The sequence below is a fragment of the Babylonia areolata genome, chromosome 9 (assembly GCF_041734735.1).
Source record: "Babylonia areolata isolate BAREFJ2019XMU chromosome 9, ASM4173473v1, whole genome shotgun sequence".
Taxonomy (NCBI): Eukaryota; Metazoa; Mollusca; class Gastropoda; order Neogastropoda; family Buccinidae; genus Babylonia; species Babylonia areolata.
The window spans coordinates 5615878-5637224 of NC_134884.1; the positions used below are offsets into that span (position 1 = coordinate 5615878).

A 21347-nucleotide genomic window follows, 5' to 3' on the forward strand; every position below is an offset into this window, starting at 1 on the left:
ACAAGGCCAAATGATGGAGTTTACTCAACCTGACGGACGTGGAAACCAAAACACATGACAGACTTGTATCAAGGCGACTAAAAACGTTCAAAGCATGACAAAATAGCGGTGGTGGATGGACGAGTCGTTTCCCTTCGTTTCGTATCACATGACGGGCCTGACCGGCTGACTGGCAAGGCAGATTTAACTGGTAAACTTCCGAATCGGGTTATTGCTCAGCCTTCAGTTTCAGCTTCTCAACTTTGGAGGTGTCACTGCGTTCGGATAAATCCATATACGCTACACCACATTTGCTAGGCAGCGAAATGCCGGCCTGATCAGCGGCATAACCCAAACTCGCTTAGCCAGGCGAGGTGTTAGCGCATGCATATTAATTTGTGTACTTATCAGAGGGGATTTGTTTGGGAGAATTTTGCCAGAGGACAACTCTTGTTCAGTTGCCGTGGGTTCTTTTTCAGTGCGCCAAGTGCGTGCTGCACAACCGGCGTTTGTCGCCTCATCCGAACGGGGACTACACTGACGCCGCCCGGCTGAGCCGGTTTGAATTTTCCAGTCAAACCAAGACTGAACAAGAGAGGCAAGGCCTTCAAAACTCACTAGTGATAAATTAAGTCCCCTAGCATTAATTACAGAGTAATTTCCCTTTTTTTACTATCTGCACCAAAACGTTTGCAAAATAAATACAAATTCCATGCTTAGCAAAAGAAGTTCCTGTTTGAACAAAAAATGATAGTAATGGCTCCTCTTGTTGTTGTGTCAGAATAAGAGGTCAAAGTGCCAAGTTTAGAGAATACAAAAAATATAAATATAACAGTAAATGCAGTTTGCATGATAATTAGGCTTCTTTTTTATATTTTTTTGTGACCATCCCAGAGGTGCAATATTGTTTTAAACAAGATGACTGGAAAGAACTGAATTTTTCCTATTTTTATGCCAAATTTGGTGTCAACTGTCAAAGTATTTGCAGAGAAAATGTCAATGTTAAAGTTTACCACGGACACACAGACACACACACACACACACACACAGACAACCGAACACCGGGTTAAAACATAGACTCACTTTGTTTACACAAGTGAGCGACTGAGAGAGAGAATCGAACCCAGATCCTCACTGATAGGCCAACTGACTCTGTTGGCAGGTGAGTGTCTTAACCATCCTGCCACCTCAGGCCCTCCTTGCTCGGCTGATAATGCGGAATGTGTTCGCAGTGCTGTACACACACAGTTGTTTGACACGGTGTTAAGGGGAGCTGTCGGGAGGCGGTTTCATGATTCTGTTGCGACCGTTTCAACTTTATATATATATCATACATACATACATATATATTATACGTTTCACCGCCAAAATCGGCTCTGACAAACGTGATGACCATTTGGGCGCGCGCACACACATGTTCGCGGCGCGCGCGCACACAGACACACACACAGACAGACGCACGTCACACACACACACACACATACACACACACACACACACCGTCTAATATCAATTCCAGTGAAAAGACGTTAACATGAACAACGAACAAAACACTATATATGCATGGACATGCATCAGTGCTGAGAGAGAGAGAGAGAGAGAGCGAGAGAGAGAGAGAGAATAATTTTTATTTTCTGGAGGTAATAGATTAAGCATACTTGCTTTTTTTTTCATCCAGAAGCAAGAGAAAAATCACAGAAATACCGCGAGAAAAAAAGCGGGAGATAGTTACGTAGCTAGATGGGTAGAGACAGACAGACAGACAGACAAAGACAGACAGACAGGCATACAAACAGACAGGCAGGGAGAGCGACAAGAGAAAGAGAGAGAGGGGGGATGGGGTTGGGGGGGGGGGGGAGGCGGAATTGTTCCTATATTTGTTCATTAATACATATACGGTATGAGAGAGAGAGAGAGATATATCATGGATTTCTTTTGTCATGTCGTCTCTCTCTCTTTACACGTGGATGATACACACAGATATATACATACACAAACTGACAATATATATATATATATATATATATATATATATATATATATAGAGAGAGAGAGAGAGAGAGAGAGAGAGAGACTCACAGAGATAGATGTATACATATATACATATATCTATCTATATATATGTATTATGTATATATATATATATATATATATCTAAAGATATATATATATGTGTGTGTGTGTGCACTGGGCGCGCGCGCGCGCACACACACCACACACTCACACACACACACACACACACACACACACACACACACACACACACACACACACACACGAGTAAGAGACAGACAGACAGAGACAGAGACACATGGTGCAAGAACAGAACAGAAACGGTGTTACCTCCTCCAGTCGGAAAGCCTCACGGTCAAACCCTTCACATCACAAGTGTCATTATCATCTCATGACAGCACGGCAGAGCAGTGAACTCCAACCCCCCCACGCTCAGTGGATAACGTCTCGCGGCGGCACAGAACTGAATCAGAACAATTATCTTCTCCGGCCTGGCTGACTGAACTGGCCGCGCTGCTGTTGGTCAGGAACTGGGGCCTCAGTGCTCGGGTCACTTTCGCCACCTACTTTTAACTCATTCAGTACGGCCAGTCCTCTCTCTTCTCCTCGACACAGACCCCTCGGATGTCCAGTGGGTGTCTCTATGACCCAACCTTTAGCTTCCGTCGTCAGAATTGTGGTATTCTTTGTCAACATTCACCTCTTCAGTATAAGAGCCTTCCGCTTGTAATATTTTGATGGTTTATTTGGGGTGAAACGCTGTTAACGTCGTCTCTTTCGCCGTTCGTATGGAGAGAGTTAACCCCTCCCACAAACACTCCTCTCTCTCTCTCTCTTTCTGTCAGTAAGCACCGACTCCCTCTCTCTCCCTCTCTCTTTCTCTCTCTCCTCTTCAACAGTTTGATTAAAAGATCGCTTTCCACTGTCTCAGTCCAGTTCCATACTTTGTTCTTCATGTAACAGTGTCGTTCTTCCAGTAATGTTTTATCGGCCCCGACTTTTTTTTTTATCCCTCCACTCGCAACCACAAAACCGTTGTCCGTGAAAAAAAAAGAAAAAGAAGAAAGAAATCCCCATCAGCACTGCATGGTTGACTCCGACATTGTGGTAGTCAGTGTGTAAGATTACTGGTCAGAGGACTGCCGGCTTGCTTGAGCTTCCTGTCCAGGGCTCAAGGTGTGATTTGGCTTGCGGCCACTGTACAAAGGATATACAGTACACACGGTCACTTACCTTACCTCAGTGCCCGAAGCGACTTCGGGTGGCACTGTGTTTGAATTCCGACAAAACGCTGCCATTGTGCAACTCGCTCGGCTGGCTTGATTGACACGAAAAAAGAGGGCCGCAGTTGAAAGTTAAAGCCTGAACCGGACTATAAATGGCGGGCGATTTGAATCAAGCCAGTTTCTCACCAGAGTCTGACACTGTGACGTCGGTGAAGGTTTATTCAAAATAAAAGCCTAATAAAGCTACGGTTTGGCTTCATTTATGGCAGAGAGCGAGATTTGCCTAGCAGCTTCCAATCTAGACCTGAATTGACTTTGGAAAGTACAAAATGTGTCAGCTACACGTAATACAAAATTTGAATGCAGAGAAAAGGGGCGGAGCTAGAGCCGTTTGTGTTTGCGCTAGACGTGTCTGTCAGATAAAAATAGCACCAGCACGTGGTACTGTCCGGTGAGAATTGGAAAGCATGCAGACAGCCCCTCGACGTTGGCAACCGTAAACGACCACATTGTTTGTAAAACATGCAAACGGAGAGAAATATGACGATCTACTAACCTTTCTTGGACTGGAATGATCACATAAACAGCCGGCGAGTGACCTCCACAAAAACTGTGATTGACGCTCGTAACCCCCGGCGCCAGTCTGAAGTGAGAGTGCTGGAGAGGAAGCAGTTTCGGTTTTGGGAGCAGGTGTGGCAGGAGTACACTTTCTCCGCTAACAGTGAGTCGGTCTTTGTTTTGCTTTCACCTCCCGCATGTTTACATTTCTACCGGACACGTGCTCGCGCTTTTTATAGATAAACTCCGCCCCTTTCCCTTTTATGGATAGGCTCTAGTGCGCATGCGCAACCGAAACCTTGCTCTCGGGAGTTAAGACTTTAAGTACGCGCACTTTTCAAGTCTCGGTGAAAACTGACAGGTCTCTGGAAAAGTTTTTACTTCAAGAGTTGTTCAACATGTTTAACTCTCTCCATACGAACGGCGAAAGAGACGACGTTAACAGCGTTGCACCCCAATTACCATCATCAAAATATTGCAAGCGGAAGGCTCTTATACTGAAGAGGTGAATGTTGACAAAGAATACCACAATTCTGACGACGGAAGCTAAAGGTTGGGTCATTGAGACACCCACTGGACATCCGAGGGGTCTGTGTAGAGGAGAAGAGAGGACTGGCCGTACTGAGTGAGTTAAGTGGCAGTTTGCAGTGCGGTTTTGTTGTTGTTGTTGTTGCTGTTTTCCTTCCTTTACTTTTCTTCCTTTCTTCTTCTTTCTCTCTCGTTTCCATTGATTAGGAGGAAGGTGGCAGAATGGTTAAGACGCTCAGCTGCCAATACAGAGAGTCCGTGAGGGTGTGGGTTCGAATCCCGCTCTCGCCCTTTCTCCTAAGTTTGACTGGAAAATCAAACTGAGCGTCTAGTCTTTCGGATGAGACGATAAACCGAGGTCCCGTGTGCAGCACGCACTTGGCGCACTGAAAAAGAACCCATGGCAACGAGAGTGTTGTCCTCTGGCGAAATTACGTAAAATGAAATCCACTTTCATAGGTACACAAATATGTAAGCATGCACTCAAGGCCTGACTAAGCGCGTTGGGTTATGCTGCTGGTCAGGCATCTGCTCAACAGATGTGGTGTAGCGTGTATGGATTTGTCCGAACGCAGTGACGCCTCCTTGAGAAAGTGAAACTGAAACTTCCATTGATTTTTGAATACTCTTCGAGGTGATTGTCTAAACATGTATAGTGCCAATGCAATACAAAATATCTGAAGTTAGGACCCGGAAGAGCTGTGGCAATGATATCAGATTTCGGTCATGATTTATGTCTTCGGCCCACTCCTGTAAAGCACGGCATCTGAGACTGAGTCACGTGCTGGAAATCCGAAGATTCTGTGCAAGCTGCAAAGTTGCATAGAGTCTGCATGACCATTCTCGAACAGCCCATAAAGATCAAACATTATATAGCGTTACATGTCTTGGGAGATATTGTTGTCATTACTTATGTCTGATCTTTTGTAAAACATTTTTTCTTGATGACAAACGCATAACTTTAGCCTGAAACGTATTTTACACATTTTTGTTTGTTTGTTTTCTTTTGTTTGTTTGTTTGTTTTGCATCATATTCAGATCAGTTGTATAGTATCTGGCGCATCAAGAAACCTAAACTGTGGTTCATGCATTCATTTTATCCAGGCCTGATTTTTTTTTCTTTTTTCTTTCTTTTTTTACAACAGAGCAGTCATTAGTTACCAGAAGCGTGGTCCTTAATGACTCGGGCGATGGCCCATCCGGTATGGGTACAGAAATGGTTGTCATGCAGTGTATAACCTATCACAGGCAGACAAAGCTTGTCAGGGTCAGTCCCTCTCAAGGTTTGACCAAAGCCAACACATGATTCTCCAACATTGCGGCTACTTGCGGTTCCTGTTAGGAACCTTTCTGTCCTGGTCGGGGATTCTCGTCGAGGAGGTCCTTCGCCCAGTGGCGCCAAATTAACAGCACCCCCCTCACGTGGTTTAGGCCACCAGCCTGGTGTGGCGCTTGGAGCCAGCACGAGAGATTTAGACTGATCGGTAGGGATGGGTTTAACGATCTTCTGACATTTCACCCTTAAGGTCAAGTTGTTCGTGGCTGTGGTCTTTTCCGCGGAAGGTCGAGGCGTTGGTCCTGTTGTCCTGTGGGGATGTAGGCCTGGCTGGCGGTCCGAGAGGGGTCCTCGCTGTGCCCTGGCCGTTGTCGGGTGGAGGAGTCCTGATTAGGATACTGATTGAGATGGATACTGATATAGCGCCTATCCTATCCTCGGTCGGAGACCAAGCTCTTGGTGGTTTACAAACACGCGGGGGTCATTTGCACAACACATGCTGCCTATACCTGGGTAGAGTCGACTGAGAGCTGGACGACCAATGATGCCTGTCCACCCTGTCAGGTTGAGAGCAGCGTGCCAGACCCCTAAGGCACTACCTCTGTCCAGAGCCTCCAACACCACTACCAATTATTCCGGCAGCAACCGCAACTCTGTGTGGCGATTTCCGTGACTTGAGAGACTTCTTCTTCCTCTGCGTTCGTGGGCTGCAACTCCCACGTTCACTCGCATACACACGAGTGGGCTTTTACGTGTATGACCGTTTTTACCCCGCCATGTAGGCAGCCATACTCCGTTTTCGGGGGTGTGCATGCTGGGCATGTTCTTGTTTCCATAACCCACCGAACGCTGACATGGATTACGGGATCTTTAACGTGCGTATTTGATCTTCTGCTTGCATATACATACGAAGGGGGTTCAGGCACTAGCAGGTCTGCACATATGTTGACCTGGGAGATCGTAACAATTTTTCAGATCCATTATTCAGGTCGTTACAGAGGCTAGATATCACCAGTGATCAAAAACATTCAGTACTTAAAAACATCATGCCAGACCGCGCTCAACATCGTGCGCGTAGTAGATCATATAGGGTGGGTGTGGGAGGGGTATGTGGAGCTTTGGTCCGCTCCATATTTGACCGTGGTTGTGACATGTATGGTTCTGCAATACCGTCTTACTTACTTAAATAAATAAATAAAAATAAAAACTTATAAAGTATGTGCCGAGTCCTCCCTTACAACCGCAGACTAAAACTAGCTCTGAATTACTGCCTGAAAATCATATCCCGAACCAGGTAATCCTGCGTGTGATCGCGTTTTCAATTATCAGAACCAGGACAAATCTGAACGAAGTCCACGCAGCATCCCAGCTTTGGGGTTACACGTTCATCCTCACTGTGACAGTAGCATCCCACCTTTGGGGTTACACGTTCATCCTCACTGTGACAGTAGCATCCCACCTTAGGGGTTACACGTTCATCCTCACTGTGACAGTAGCATCCCACCTTTGGGGTTACACGTTCATCCTCACTGTGACAGTAGCATCCCACCTTAGGGGTTACACGTTCATCCTCACTGTGACAGTAGCATCCCACCTTAGGGGTTACACATTCATCCTCACTGTGACAGTAGCATCCCACCTTAGGGGTTACACATTCATCCTCACTGTGACAGTAGCATCCCACCTTTGGGGTTACACATTCATCCTCACTGTGACAGTAGCATCCCACCTTTGGGGTTACACATTCATCCTCACTGTGACAGCTTGGACGTCGATGCCAGAGCCATCAATTTTTTTTCTAAATTTCCGAACAAACCTCTGTGGCTGCTCACAGGAAAGACACCACCAGTTAGTTCCCTTGTCTACAATGCTTCGAGTACTATCTAACCCACCCTTTCGCTAATGTTTTTATGGACGGTTTTAAAAATGACAAAAATCAGATGAAGGCGCGAGGGTTGCTGTGTTCTGTGTCCGTCCACTGCAAGATTCCCTTTCGTTAAAAATTCTTCATTCCAACAGTTCCGTTTATACAGCTGAACTCACTGCCCTTGCTCAGGGTGTGAAACTGGTGCATGAATCTCTCTTCAAAAACATTCTCACTTTCTCTGGTTCACTGTCTGCTCTTGAGGTCACCACCGACTTAAGCATTGATCATCCATAGCTGGTTAAATTTCGCGAACTGTATTCAACTCTTAAGTGATGGAGTAATGTGGAGTGATGGCCTAGAGGTAACGCGTCCGTAAAGCGAGAGAATCTGAGTGCACTGGTTCGAATCACGGCTCAACCGCTGATATTTTCTTGCCCTCCACTAGACCTTGAGTGGTGGTCTGGACGCTAGTCATTCGGATGAGACGATAAACCGAGGTCCCTCGTGCAGCATGCACTTAGCGCACGTAAAAGAACCCATGGCAACAAAAGGGTTGTTCCTGGCAAAATTCTGTAGAAAAATCCCCTTCGATAAGAAAAACAAATAAAACTGCACGCAGGAAAAAATACAAAAACAAAAAAAAAGAAAAAAAAAAGGAGTGGCGCTGTAGTATAGCGACAACGCTCTCCATGGGGAGAGCAGCCCGAATTTCACACGGAGAAATCTGTTGGGATAAAAGAAATGCAAATACAAATAAAACCCAAGGTTATGACATTACTTCGGTTCTGTCCGGAATTCTCTACCTCCGGATCTCCATCACTTACCAGCTACGTCCCCTTTCAAAACAAAATTAAAAAACCCATCTCTTCAAACATGCCTTTGGGAGTGATGAAGCATCGCTAATTGTCTGCATTCTTCCCTCCTCCTGCCCACCCCACTTTGCCCTCTACTGAAGCCAAACAGTGTGTGCCGTGTTTGTGGGTGGATGTTTGTGTGGGCGGGTGTGTGTGTTGGGTATTTTTGTCATGCGTGTGTGTGTACCTGCAGTTTGCAGTACTGTTTTGGTGTAAAGATACACATTGTTTTTCATGTGTAGAGGTATGTTATTATTCACTATTCTAAGTGTTGTTTCATGTAAGGCGGTTAGAGCCTTTCTTCTTTTCTTCTGCGTTCCCTGTGATCATGGTCTCAGACTTGCAGTCCTATGCTGGAAATGAAGGTGGTGGTCTTGATAAGGTCTTCTTTGGTGCCCCAGAGCTTTTCTGCCAGTGTGGCTCCATAGGGCCACTGCTGCGTCCGTGCATCTTGATACAGGGGGCAGGACTGCAGGATGTGCTCCGGGGTTTGTGGGCCTGTCTTACACGGGCAGTCAGGAGTGTGTGACAGCTTCATTCGGTACATGTGGTCTCGCAGGCGGCAGTGCCCAGTGCGTAGTCGGAATACGATTGTCTGGGTTAGAGCCCATTACATGGGGAGTTTGTGCCATATAAGTACTATCATTATTATCATTATATGCGGACTTTGGAAACTGGAAAAATCTCCACCCTTCATCAACCCAACTGATGCCACAATCAGGATTCAAACCTGAAACTATGATTTTCAGTCCAACAGTTGGATGTTGCACTTGTCACTCTTATTGTGTCATGCATTATGTGTAAATGTATACAGGTATTCATTTACATATTTATGTATGTGTGTGTGTGTGCGTGTTCTTGGACAAATCTGCTGGCAAAATCTCCCTGCTTTTTTATATTTTTTTTTTTTATAGAAAATCCAGCCGTGAGTGTTGAATCTTAAGTGTGTACAAAAAAATTGACAGTTTGCATGCAAGTCCATGTGCTAACACAATGTTGGTTCATGTACATGAACTACATGCCTTTTTGTGTGTGACTGACTTTTTAGGAATATTACACACAGTCACAAACACATGACATAACAACCACTCCATGATAGCCCAGGACAGTATCAGACTGGAAAACTATTCCGATGAAAAGTAGATTTTATTCCCTCCACCATGAAATTGCATACTATTTATGTACTGCAAAGCCAAAAGCAAAAACCTGTAATTATGTTAAAAAATGTATTCTTATTCTTAATAATAATAATGGATACTTATATAGCACACTATCCAGAAATCTACTCTAAGTGCTTTACAAAAACGCTTTTGTTAACATAAAACATTATATCTATCTTACATACACACACCAAAATGTGACTACACACACACACAGCATACATACATTTGAACATACATGTGTATCTAACAACTACCCTAACACATACACACACATAGGAAGGCACAAACTTGCATAAACATATGCACACACAATACACATACATGCATGTAGTTATGTACACATACATATGCATACACACAGTCAAGCACAGCTAACGCAAAGGAAGTAAACCTGCCACGATTGAACTTATTGCTGAGGGAAAAGGTGGGTTTTGAGACGAGATTTAAAAGATGCGAAGGAATCAGTATAACGGAGGTATCAGGGAGCTTGTTCCACGTCTTTGGTAGCTTACAGTCCAGCCAACCACACTGGGCTGTATCAGGACTGTTAAACCATACAAATGCTCAACCGCGTCAACACAAAACTGTCACATCTACAAAAAACAAAACAAAAAAAACCCACTAAGACAAACCCACAAAACAGTTCATGGCACAGTATCCCAACCATTTAGCAGCTTATAACAAATAAGACTGGCCCATGATGAGAATGCCAGTCATTCCACTTAATTTATCATTCCCAGATTACAAAAAAAATGATAAAAAAGGAAAAAAAAATACTTCAAAGCCAAACAAAAAATAAGTAAAAAAGGCCATATAAGCAAATAACACTGCAGAATGGGCAGCTAGTGCCCGTCCCAGTGTTTACATCTCACTACCTAATCGCCAGAGCAAAACAGCACAGATAGTATATCACAGAATGCGGAAAAGAGAGAAAAAAAAAGTGTCAAGGCTTGCTTGAAAAAAACAGAAAGGGGAACTGGACTGGGAAGGCTGGAAAAGGAGACAACAGTGAAGACAGAAAAAAGGCAGAAAACAAAGAGAGTGACAGAAAAGAGGAAATTTCCAGCACAGAACTTCCAGAAGGCGGGGATGCTATTTATACTGCAAGACCCCTGGCATCCCATGGGGGAATGTAAAAAGCTGAAATTTGTAAAACCACTCAAAAATTATAAAGCTCAGATTTGTTTTGTTGATAAAAAAAATATCTGGCCCATCCAAAACTTTCAAAATTGTCATCACTAATAAAACCACCTAATTCACTCACTCATTAAAATGATTATATACCTACTCCAAACTTTTAAAAAGATAAAAATGGCAATACTTGACAGGATCGTTTTACAACAAAAGCAATCACAACAAAGCAATCACAATAGAAACAATCAGTTTCAGTTTCAGTAGCTCAAGGAGGTGTCAATGCGTTCAGACAAATCCATATACGCTACACCACATCTACCAAGCAGATGCCTGACCAGCAGCATAACCCAGCGCGCTTGAATAGAAACAAACACAACAACAGCAATCAATCAGTAATCAATACACAGATTAACTCACTGTCCACAAACTTTACTGTTTATACCTCAGCATATATATATATATATATATATATATATATATATATATATATATATATATATACACATACATACATATGCACACACCAAATCAGACCAAAAACCAGTACAAATGTTTAAATCTCAAAACACAAAAAAACACATCAGCAAAAAACACATACAAAAAAGAAAAAAAAAAAGGGCCATGTTTTTAGAAAACAAAATCAGGGTAACCTTTTAAAGTCATCTTAACTATTTCATTTGATGTCTGTAAAGTTTCACAACAATTGTGTGCAACATTTCAGTTTCACACACCACTGCAGAGGAGTGTATTGATACACAGTTAACACTGACCACATATGCATCTAATTTATATATATATGTGTGTGTGTGTGTGTGTGTGTGTGTGTGTAGTTTTTCTTGTTCAGTTCATGTTTGCATACCAGTCGTAAAATCTCAAGAATGGAAAGTGACAGAAACCTGGTTTGACTGCAGATCAGGCAATGACTGATTCAACATATTTTTTCTCTCTCATTGACCACATCTGCATTCACATACACACGTTTTCTTGTCCAGTTTCTGTTTGCAGTTTCTGGTATAAAAAAATCATATCACCTTAACAAAATGTTTTAAAAAAAATTAAAAAAAAAAAAAAAAATCCAATAAAGAGTACTCTTAGTAGTTCAATAACAGTACATTCTGATGAAAAAGCAAAAGCAAAAATAATACACAACATGAATTCTTAAAAACAAAATTTTCCAAACACTCCATTTAAAAATGATATAAACAGGAGGTGACATGGTACAGTATATGACACCAAAAGATTAGTTTTCAATATTAATCCAATCATTTACTGTGGTTTTTTAAAACAATATTTTCTGCAAATTTGCATAAGGCACACATGAAAACAGCATTAAAAATTCATCACCCCCAAAAAAGAGAGAGAGAAAAGCAGTCACATATACAGCATGCAAGACCAATATAAAGCCATTCCTTAGGCTGCACTCTCGAGAACAATCTGATTATATAAACATGGTGGTATTTCTTTAACCCTTTATCAACGATAAGGGTAAATGTATGTAGGGAGTGTGCAATGTTTTCTCAAGGAACATGGCATTGTCATTCCAATTGCATAGATCTGCGAGTTATGATTGGAAAAAAAAAGAAGTAATTTTGTTTTACAGCAGACATTAAATAACCTTAAAAGGAAATTTTCTATCTAAAATTACGTTTAAATAACATACTTACCGTGACCCAACTTTCCTGTTATTGTGTATAACCGGAAGAGAATGGTAATATGGATGGTTGCCTGCAGAGGATTGTGTGCAAGTGTGGGGGGATGAAGAACCCCAAAGTTCAGTGGCCAATAGCCTGAGAAACAGCAAGAAAGGTGCAGTTGCTATGCAAAGTTGTGTAAAGTCCATGAATGGACATCAGGACCCAATGAGAAACCGAAAGAAAACATCGCTGGTGGACAGCACGGGGGGCAGGAGTGACGTGATGTGTTGGCGAAAGTAACTGCAGCTTCAACCGCCTAGGTTACAAATGCGAAGTTGCCTCCCTTGGCGCCGATAATTGTCGAAAAGGATGGTGTCCTCAGAGCACATATCCCCTGGTGCGACGTGTCCTCGCTGTAGAGGGAAGAGTGTCATGTTGCGTGTGAGAGTCCATGGTTCGATGCCACCGTAACTGACACAGGTGAAAACGGCTGCAAGGGGAATAATTATAATGTCCCTTAGTGCCGTGGGCAGCCCAACCCGAATCGGTCGCCATCGGACGCGAGACGGTCAGGGCATGTGGCATGACGGCGCTGTAATCCAGTGTTATGGGCGTCGTGGACGAGGGGGTGACAAGTCCATTGGCTTGCCATGGGATGTGCATCCCCCTGTAGCTGAACTGCGGTCCAACCTCGCGAATAGCTCCTGCGAGAGGACCGACGTTCAGCTGTTTGTTGACGGATAAAGGGATAGACAAGATCGGCCCGAGCACTGCCGAGAGGCAGGATCAAGTTATTAAGAGGCACTCCAACGTGGAATTGCCGATATTAGTCTGGGTAACAGCAGAGTTAGGCAATGGGGCAGAAGAATCCATCACTGCCGAAGTTCAAATGGGGCGTGCATGTACCTGCTCTGTGGGCGAGGGGCGGTGCAGGCGCAAGGTGTGGCACGGGGAAGCAGAGTGGTGCATAATTGCTGCAGCAAGTTAGCGTTGAGTTGCTGATTGTTTGGTTGAGCAGCTTGCTGAGATGCCATTAGTGGATGGGAAACAGCAGCAATCGGCGGTGTGGCAGATGGGGTCATCACCGCATAGCTTGGTACTGTAGGCGAGGAGCAGTGCCGGTGCAAGGGAAATAACTGTGGCGGTAACCGGCAAGGGTGCCGAAGCAGGGGTTGCCTCCAGAGGAGGAAGGGGTGCACGCGTATGGGCAAGCTTGTCCCCTAGAGGTCCACCTTCCTCCCTACGCGCCTCGGTCGCCACTGGATCTGAGACAGTTGAGGCATGCCGCGTGGGGGGTCGCGTGATCCGATGTCACGGCCGCCACCACGAACACATCGCACATAGGGCCCAGTCTAACGTGCGGATCCAAAACAAGCTGCTTTTTTTTTTCTCTTTTTTTGTGGTGTTGTTTCCCCAAAGGGATTGTGGCACATTCCATTGGTGCAACTGTGGGTATGGGTAAAGAGAGAGAGGAGGTAGACTTGTACACTGCCGACTGGCAGGGCCGAGAAAACGCGGATCGCGTCGAGTGCGTTCGCAGATCGATAAAAATGACATTAAAGGCAACACTGACCTGAGTGTGTGGCAACAAACCTCTAGAAGTCACCAGAGGAGGTGGAGGAGGTAGTGGAGGTCTGGAGATGACCGGAGGAAGCGGAGGAGGCGGCGGGTTGGCGTTGTTGAGAGGGTCATGAGTAGAGGGCCCAGAGTGTCAGAGAATCGATTGCGATCGCGCCTTAATTTTAGCATGATTGCCCAGTCGAGCTACACAATTATGTGACCTGGTTGGAGACATAATTTGACAAAAAACAAGAACGCCAGAGAATCGACAGACAGGCAGAAAATACGGAAAAAAACTTAGCCGTATGAAGAGCACAGGAACAGGAGTCATGATGGCTGCCGGAAAAAGAGGGCGCAAGCTAGCGGGACAAAGGGGAGGTTACCTACTTCCGGGAGGTTATCGGCCAAAGTTGCTTTCGTTTTCTCCGCATAGGCGGATAGTAGTTTGCACAGGACAGGAATGTCACACCCCTGCCGGAGTCTGCACAAGTTGGGTCACGGTTAAGTATGTGTAATTAAAACTTACTTTATGTGTGTAAGAACAAAGTACATGTACAAAAGTTGAGAGCAGCCCAACATGAAAAACTAAGTCATTTAAACCCCAGTCAAGATCAAGATCATCTCAGGGCTTATAACAGGAAGACACTGGTGTGTTGATCATGAAAAATAAAGACCAAAGAACGTATTTCTGGTTTTCTTATCTCAGTCTCATATAAAAGGCTGGAAATTACTGAGAATGGGGAAAGAAACAGAGTATGTGTAATAAATGGTGTACTTGAAAAGAAGACACAGCATTTGTTTTCTCTCCCTTTGCCCCATTAGGGACTGATGGGACAGCCCTGGGACAGTCTTGCTCATGCCTGTCATTATCCATGTTTGCCAATCACAGCAATCAGGAAAAATATCCCGAGTGAAATGCATGAAGCACTGCCACTGGCAGCACTTGACTGGGAGACACTGGGTGGTGAAGTGGTCGTTGAGAATTTCTCACAGCTGAAGTGCACGACAAACTTTTCTTTCATGAGATCATAACAAGAGCCAGGCGGAACCTGTGTGTGCACAGCAACTTCTCCTTGAGGACAGTTTAAAGGCTCACACGAACAGACATCCTGCTCATCATTCTGACACCCTTCACCAACTGGCTCGTACCCTGCTGAACAGGTACATCTATCGTCTGCAACAGTCCCACCTGGACACAACAGCTCTTTTCCTTCCTCATTGCACCTGTTTTTGGTCCTCAAACAGTAAGGAAATGTTAAACTGGAGCTGACCCTGTCATCAGATTCAAATGTGGAGTTATCGCAAGGCACCCTTTCAAACTTTGGGAATCCATTTTTATCTTTGGTCAAGTTTCCCGCACACCCTTTGGGAACAATTTCATCTGGCAAGCAAGCTGGGAAATTTGAGGAGTCTGGTCTTCTCTGGCAATGGAATACTGTGCCAGGGAAGCTTGAGCAGCACATTTGATTGAACGTATCCCAGCTGTCTTCCCAATCCTTACGTGGGCAATCATTTTCAATGACATAATTTAAACATGCCTTTGGTAATGTTTGACTGGTTTCAATGACAGAACCTCCATCACATGGGATGATCAAACATACAAACAGAATGAGGAACACTGCTTTAAAACATGGCATGGTCACACAATGACAACGACACCTCTTGTACAGAGGCCAAATCAAAGCAGCTACATGTCTTGGAGTCAAAGACAGGACTCTGGTCATGCAGTTAAACAACTGAAAACCTTTCAGACCCATGTAGCTCATGATAGACACTAAAATGGTAAGCCAATCACAAACAGCTGACGGAAGACACTCAGAGACATACGCTTCTTCAGAAATATAAATGTTCAGGTTTTCCCAATGCGAGTTTCGTGGAAAATCCTCCTCAGGCAGGCTTGGCTCCTCACAAACTTTCTCCTCCGGTTTTGATGCAGTCTTATTGAAGATGGGCTCCTCTTGATACTCGATCACCATATTCCTCTGAAAATAAACAATCACTTCCTGTTGTCATATTGAGTCAAGTGTTATGATTTATTTTAGGTCTACCCAACCTCAGCAACAGACTTTTAATTAAGGTTACGAATAGAATTACAAAGGAGGGAAAGGGGCAAGGAAGAGGTTTGAAAACAGCAACAATGTTTACGAAAGCAGCTAACTTCATAAGTCTACTGATTAAAAAATAAAAAACAAAACAAAAACATTCACAAATGGTAAAATTTCTAGCTGATAAAAATGTCACTGAATTTCATTGCACTATGTCAGCGTCAGATTCTTCATACAATTTCAAATCAAAGCACTGAATATTGAATTCAAAAAAGAATGTCCACCAGACATCACGCTATGAACAAGCAGGTGTTATGATTTTAGCATATTAACTCTTCCGAGTCTAAATGGAGCATTAAAAAAAAAAATGTATTGAGCAGAGCAGAATTACACTTTGAACATGATCCATTTTTTTCCATGTACATTTCAAATGATCTTGTGGCCATCCCGCTTGACAATGTTATTTGACACTATTCATATTGCAACTTGTTTCACTAATATTCATAACAAGTAATGTGTTATGCTGCAGTGTTGTGCTTGGCTCCTCACTCGCTCAGTAAAATGTCGGACACTGTGATCAAGTTATGCGATCGTGGTGCACTAAAACTACCAAAATTGTTTTCTTTAGCTGTTGCTCAGAAAGAATTGAAGTGTCAACAGGAAGAAGACAATGATAAACTTTTATTGAACAATTCAATGAAGAAATGGAAAAATGAAGAGACTGGCCAAGATAGACAAACAGTAAGCAACGCAGGCTGTACAGATATCAGACAGAAACACGACCTAATTATAAGCAGTGCACAGTGTGAGTGATTTTCTTGGCACTGGGCCAAAGAGGGCTGAGCAGAACTGGAGAAAAAGGAAATTTTCTATCTAAAATTACGTTTAAGTAACATACATACCGTGACCCACTAGTGCAGACTCCGGCAGGGGTCTGACATTCCTGTCTTGTGCAAGCTACTATCCGCCTATGCGGAGAAAACGAAAGTAGCTACGGCCGATAACCTCCCGGAAATAGGTAACCTCCCTTTTGCCCCCCTGACTAGCGCCCTCTTTTTACAGTAGCCATTATGACTCCTGTTCCTGTGCTCTTCATACCATACGGCTAAGTTTTTTTTTCCGTATTTTCTGTTTGTCTGTCGATTCTCTGGTGTTCTTGTTTTTTGTCAAATTTTGTCTTCAACCAAAAAAAAAAAAACCAAAAAAAACTATCTCATCAGAAACGCAATTTTTAAGGTGCAAGGTGACAGGAGGGTGAAGACGCTTATCTGCCAAATATACAGTGTCTGTGAGGGTCTGGGTTCGAATCCCACTCTCACCCTTTCTCCCAAGTTTAATTGGAAAATCATTGGAGCGTCTAGTCATATACAGCAGGCACCTAGCACACTAAAGAAGAACCCACGGCAACAAAAGGGTTGTCCTCTGGCAAAATTCTGTAAAAGAAATCCACTCTGATAGCTACACAAATCCATGCACTCAAGGCCTGACAAGCACGGTGCGATATGCTGCTGTCAGGCACCTGGCAAATGTGGTTTAGTATATATGGATTAGTTGGAATGCAGTGACTCCTTCTTGAGAAACTGAAACTTATACTGAGCAAGTCTTATCCTAAAGTAGTCAGGTTACCTACTTCCGGGAGGTTATCGGCCGTAGTTTAATTTTCTCCGCATAGGCGGATAGTAGTTTGCACAGGCAGGAATGTCAGACCCCTGCCGGAGTCTGCACTAGTTGGGTCACGGTTAAGTATGTGTAATTAAAGTAGTCTTTTCTTCATCTTTTTTTTTTAATTTTTTTTTTTTTATGTATACATGTATATTCAGTTGCTATACTTGTTAAACACACACATTAAAAGACAACAAAATACAAAAAAACAAAAAACAAATCTCAAATGAACTTTACCGGTAACAGTAGTGGCCTGTCTTGGAAAAATGGGGGCTGTATTCACACTGGTAACCATGCAACTTGAGCAGTCTGTGATTGTTGAACAGTCCAATCTTGAAGCAGCTGTTACATAATACATTTTTTGTCTCACTTCACTTGTCTATTTACTGATGGCAATGGTGTCAACAGTCTAATCATTATCACCATCCTTTAAAAAGATTTTTTTTTAAAGTGGAACTTTATCGAACGCCTTCTTAAGTCCAGATAAATTGCATCCATTGGTTTATTGTTTTCAAGTGACTGCATCCAGTCATGTACAGTATTCAACAACTGAGTCACACAGGATCTACCACTGGTAAAGCCAAACTGATAATCAGACAGTAAGTCGTTATCAATCAAATGTTCATTCAAAGTATCACGTATGAAACCTTCAAAAACTTTACATACAACAGATGTCAAACTTACTGGTCGATAGTTTCCAGGGTCTTGTTTGTTACCTTTCTTAAATACTGGTTTTACTTGTGCTACTTTCCATGCCTGTGGGATCTTACCATGTGATAGTCTTAACAAACAGAATCTTTAAGGGAATAGCTAAACTATTATGCAATTCTTTTAGCAAATAAGGGTGTATTCCACCAGGACCAGTAGCTTTATTTACCTTTAACTGTGAAAGTTTGTCACTAATAATCTTTTCTGAAACTTCAACATAATCTGTTGAAGCCTTGCATTCTGACTCAAAAGAAGAAATATTGGTGACGTCTTCCACTGTGAAAACACGAGAGAAAAACAAATTTAGGACCTCAGCCTTTTCTTTGTCATTGTTAGTTAAAGTTCCACCAGGTGTGCTTAAGTTCGGAATAATCTCCTTTGGTTTAGTTTGTGATGCAATATAATTAAACAGTCTCTTTGGGTCACTTTTAATGTTCTTTGCAATAGACATCTTTTTCCTTGGTAGTTTTTCGTAATGCCCTCTTAACCTGATTTCGAGCACGTGCATAAGCATTATAATTTTCAGTCGTCCTAAACTTCTTATACCATCTGAAGGTCCTTCATTTAAATCATATCTTTTCCAAAACAGAAAGTGGGGCAGTCTTTTTGTAACTTTGTTTCCAGTCCAAAACTCTTTAGATGGCACATACTTATCTTGTAATTCCTTCAATTTATCAGTAATGCAAGACCAACACTCATCCAAAGATTTGAGTTCCAAAGTCTCTTTCCAATTAATGTCATCCAATGCATGCCTCATTGTCTCATAATCACCTTTATCATAAAAATAGCGTCTGCCTTTCGACTTATCAGGTAGTGGAATACCAGTATCAACTTCAAAAGTAATACTAGAGTGGTAACTTTTACATATAGGGGGATAATATAAAACATTATAAACCAAGTCATCTCTGTTTGCTAACACTAAATCCAAAATATTTGCTGTTTGATTACCACGAAAATGTGTTGGTTCCGTGATACTTTTGTTGTGATCAGTGACGAGTCAAAATGGCCACCATGTTATTGTTACAATGAGCGAGCACCGTGAGAACGAAAAAGTTTCAGCAATGATTGTTCCTGCTTCTGTATTGCGAGTACTGTGAATACACTGCTTACCTCTGAAGACTTCTTCCAGCTGTGTATTACGTACCACATTCAGATTCGTCTTTGCAAACAAGCCTACCCCCCACTCACCCTCATTAGTATATGAAACATATCCATCAATTACAGGTTCCCAGCCACAGTCAGGTCTCAGGGTCTTTGGTTTCAGTTCAGCAATTGCAATAATGTCAGGATTTAAATCCCAAGCCAAGGCATTCAGTTCTTGTTTTTTGTTTCCAATACTATCAGCGTTTAATAGTAAAAACTTCAGACCTTCAGGACTGTAACTATCACCCCTTACATTACCATTACTCTTGTTGTTTGTAACTGTCATATCTTTTTTATTTGCATTATTTACAGCATTTCTTTTGGTATTCTTGAGTCAGTGCTCTGAGCTTGGTACCCCAGTGTTACCAGCTCTGTCATTTTCATCCTGGCCAGGTTTGGGTCTGGGAATGATTTTACCATTTCTGATGATGACATCCAGTCCTTCCTCGTCCCTCTGTCTTTTCATCTCCATGTACAGTTTCTTGTCACCTTCTCTTTGTTTTTTGGTCTTATCTGGTACAATAACCATTTTGCGGAAAGACTGTTTCTCGTTGTTTCTGAGGTGTTTTGATTTGTTAAGGACCATCTCTTTGGAACTAACATCAGGGAAAATTATTTTGATTGGTCTGGGCTTCCTGGCACAATTTTTCTCAGGCTTAAATGTTTCATCAACAACTAATCAACAACAACAACTAATAACGAACAACCAGTGTACTCCCTGATATTTGGCAAGAGAGGTAAGCAGTGTATTCACAGTACTCACAATACAGAAGCAGGAACAATCATTGCTGAAGCTTTTTCGTTCTCACGGTGCTCGTTCATTTTAACAATAACATGGCGGCCATTTTGACTCGTCACTGATCACAACAAAAGTATCACGGATAGCTATTTTACGCTGTAAAACAGTATTTTGAGATAAACTAAGCACGAATTTGGATTTAAACAGACTTATCCAACATTCAACATCAATTCTAGTAACCTAGGGGCTTAGACCTGACCAAAAAAAAACTTAATTTCAACTAATTCTACACAGCACAGCAGAACACAAGTTATATATATTCTTGTGGCAACAGCGTTATTGTTGATTCGATGGCCCCGCTAGCTCGAACAACTCGTACTGTAGATCGATTAATAAGTGTAAAATAGAAAAGCAAACGAAAACAGGAAGAATATTGACAAGTTTGATCTTGAGGCAAGATGTCCCTACATCATACCATGGAGACTTGTTCTATTTGGAGAACGACATATTGGCGCCAACACCCTTGTCAAGTTTGTTCGGTTGGAGTTAACGCCGCTGTGAAGCCGACCTGGCTGTCTGCTCCGTGGTTATGAATGAAAACCCTCGCGTCGTGATTCCGCTCCGCAAGCTGATTGGATATGGTTAGGAGTGCTTCGGTTGTATGGGTTGTTCTTCCGCGCAATAGGTTCTGTTATAGTTTTAATGGGGAAAAAATTAGAGACTTTTCTACGAGTCTATATCATGATAAACATCAATTCTAGTTAACCGTTATTCATATATTCACACTGTTACCATTCAGTTTCATACCAACCCAGCTCAATGCGTTTGCATGTACGCAGATATCCGGAAGTGTCATGGCCAAAATATGGTAGTGAGAAAGGCTCGCGAGACACGCACGCGCACACTGTGCGCAGACAAGGAGAGAGAGACAGAGAGAATAGAAAGACTTTTCACGGTCACGTCGACACAATGAGAAAACTGACACCTGTATTTGTTTTTGTCTGCCTTTGGCGAGGGTTTTCCGGTCCGACTTTTTTCAATGCAACTTACAGTCAGGAGAGAGCGAGTTTCGAATCAAACACTTGAAGTATGTGTGTGAGCGTGTGTGTGTGTGTGTGTGTGTGTGTGTGTGACATTGTGTGCGTGTGTCACAGTGTGTGTGTGTGTCACAGTGTGTGTGTGTGTGTGTGTGTGTGTCTCGATTAACTTAGCCTTGTGAATGTCTTCGACCAGTACTGACGATTGAGTTGAGAGTGAT

At 42.9% G+C, this 21347-nt stretch overlaps 1 long non-coding RNA gene across 2 annotated transcripts; it reads right to left on the reverse strand.

The window, feature by feature from the left end:
- Positions 1-9428: 9428 nt before the first annotated feature.
- Positions 9429-20676, reverse strand: LOC143286026 (uncharacterized). 2 transcript variants are annotated; one of them, XR_013055743.1, is made up of 3 exons: positions 20565-20676; positions 17737-17841; positions 9429-15774 (listed from the first exon to the last, which is right to left on the reverse strand). It is a non-coding gene; the product is annotated as an uncharacterized LOC143286026 (long non-coding RNA). The 2 variants fall into 2 exon arrangements; XR_013055744.1 differs by having other exon boundaries at positions 20558-20657.
- Positions 20677-21347: the final 671 nt, after the last annotated feature.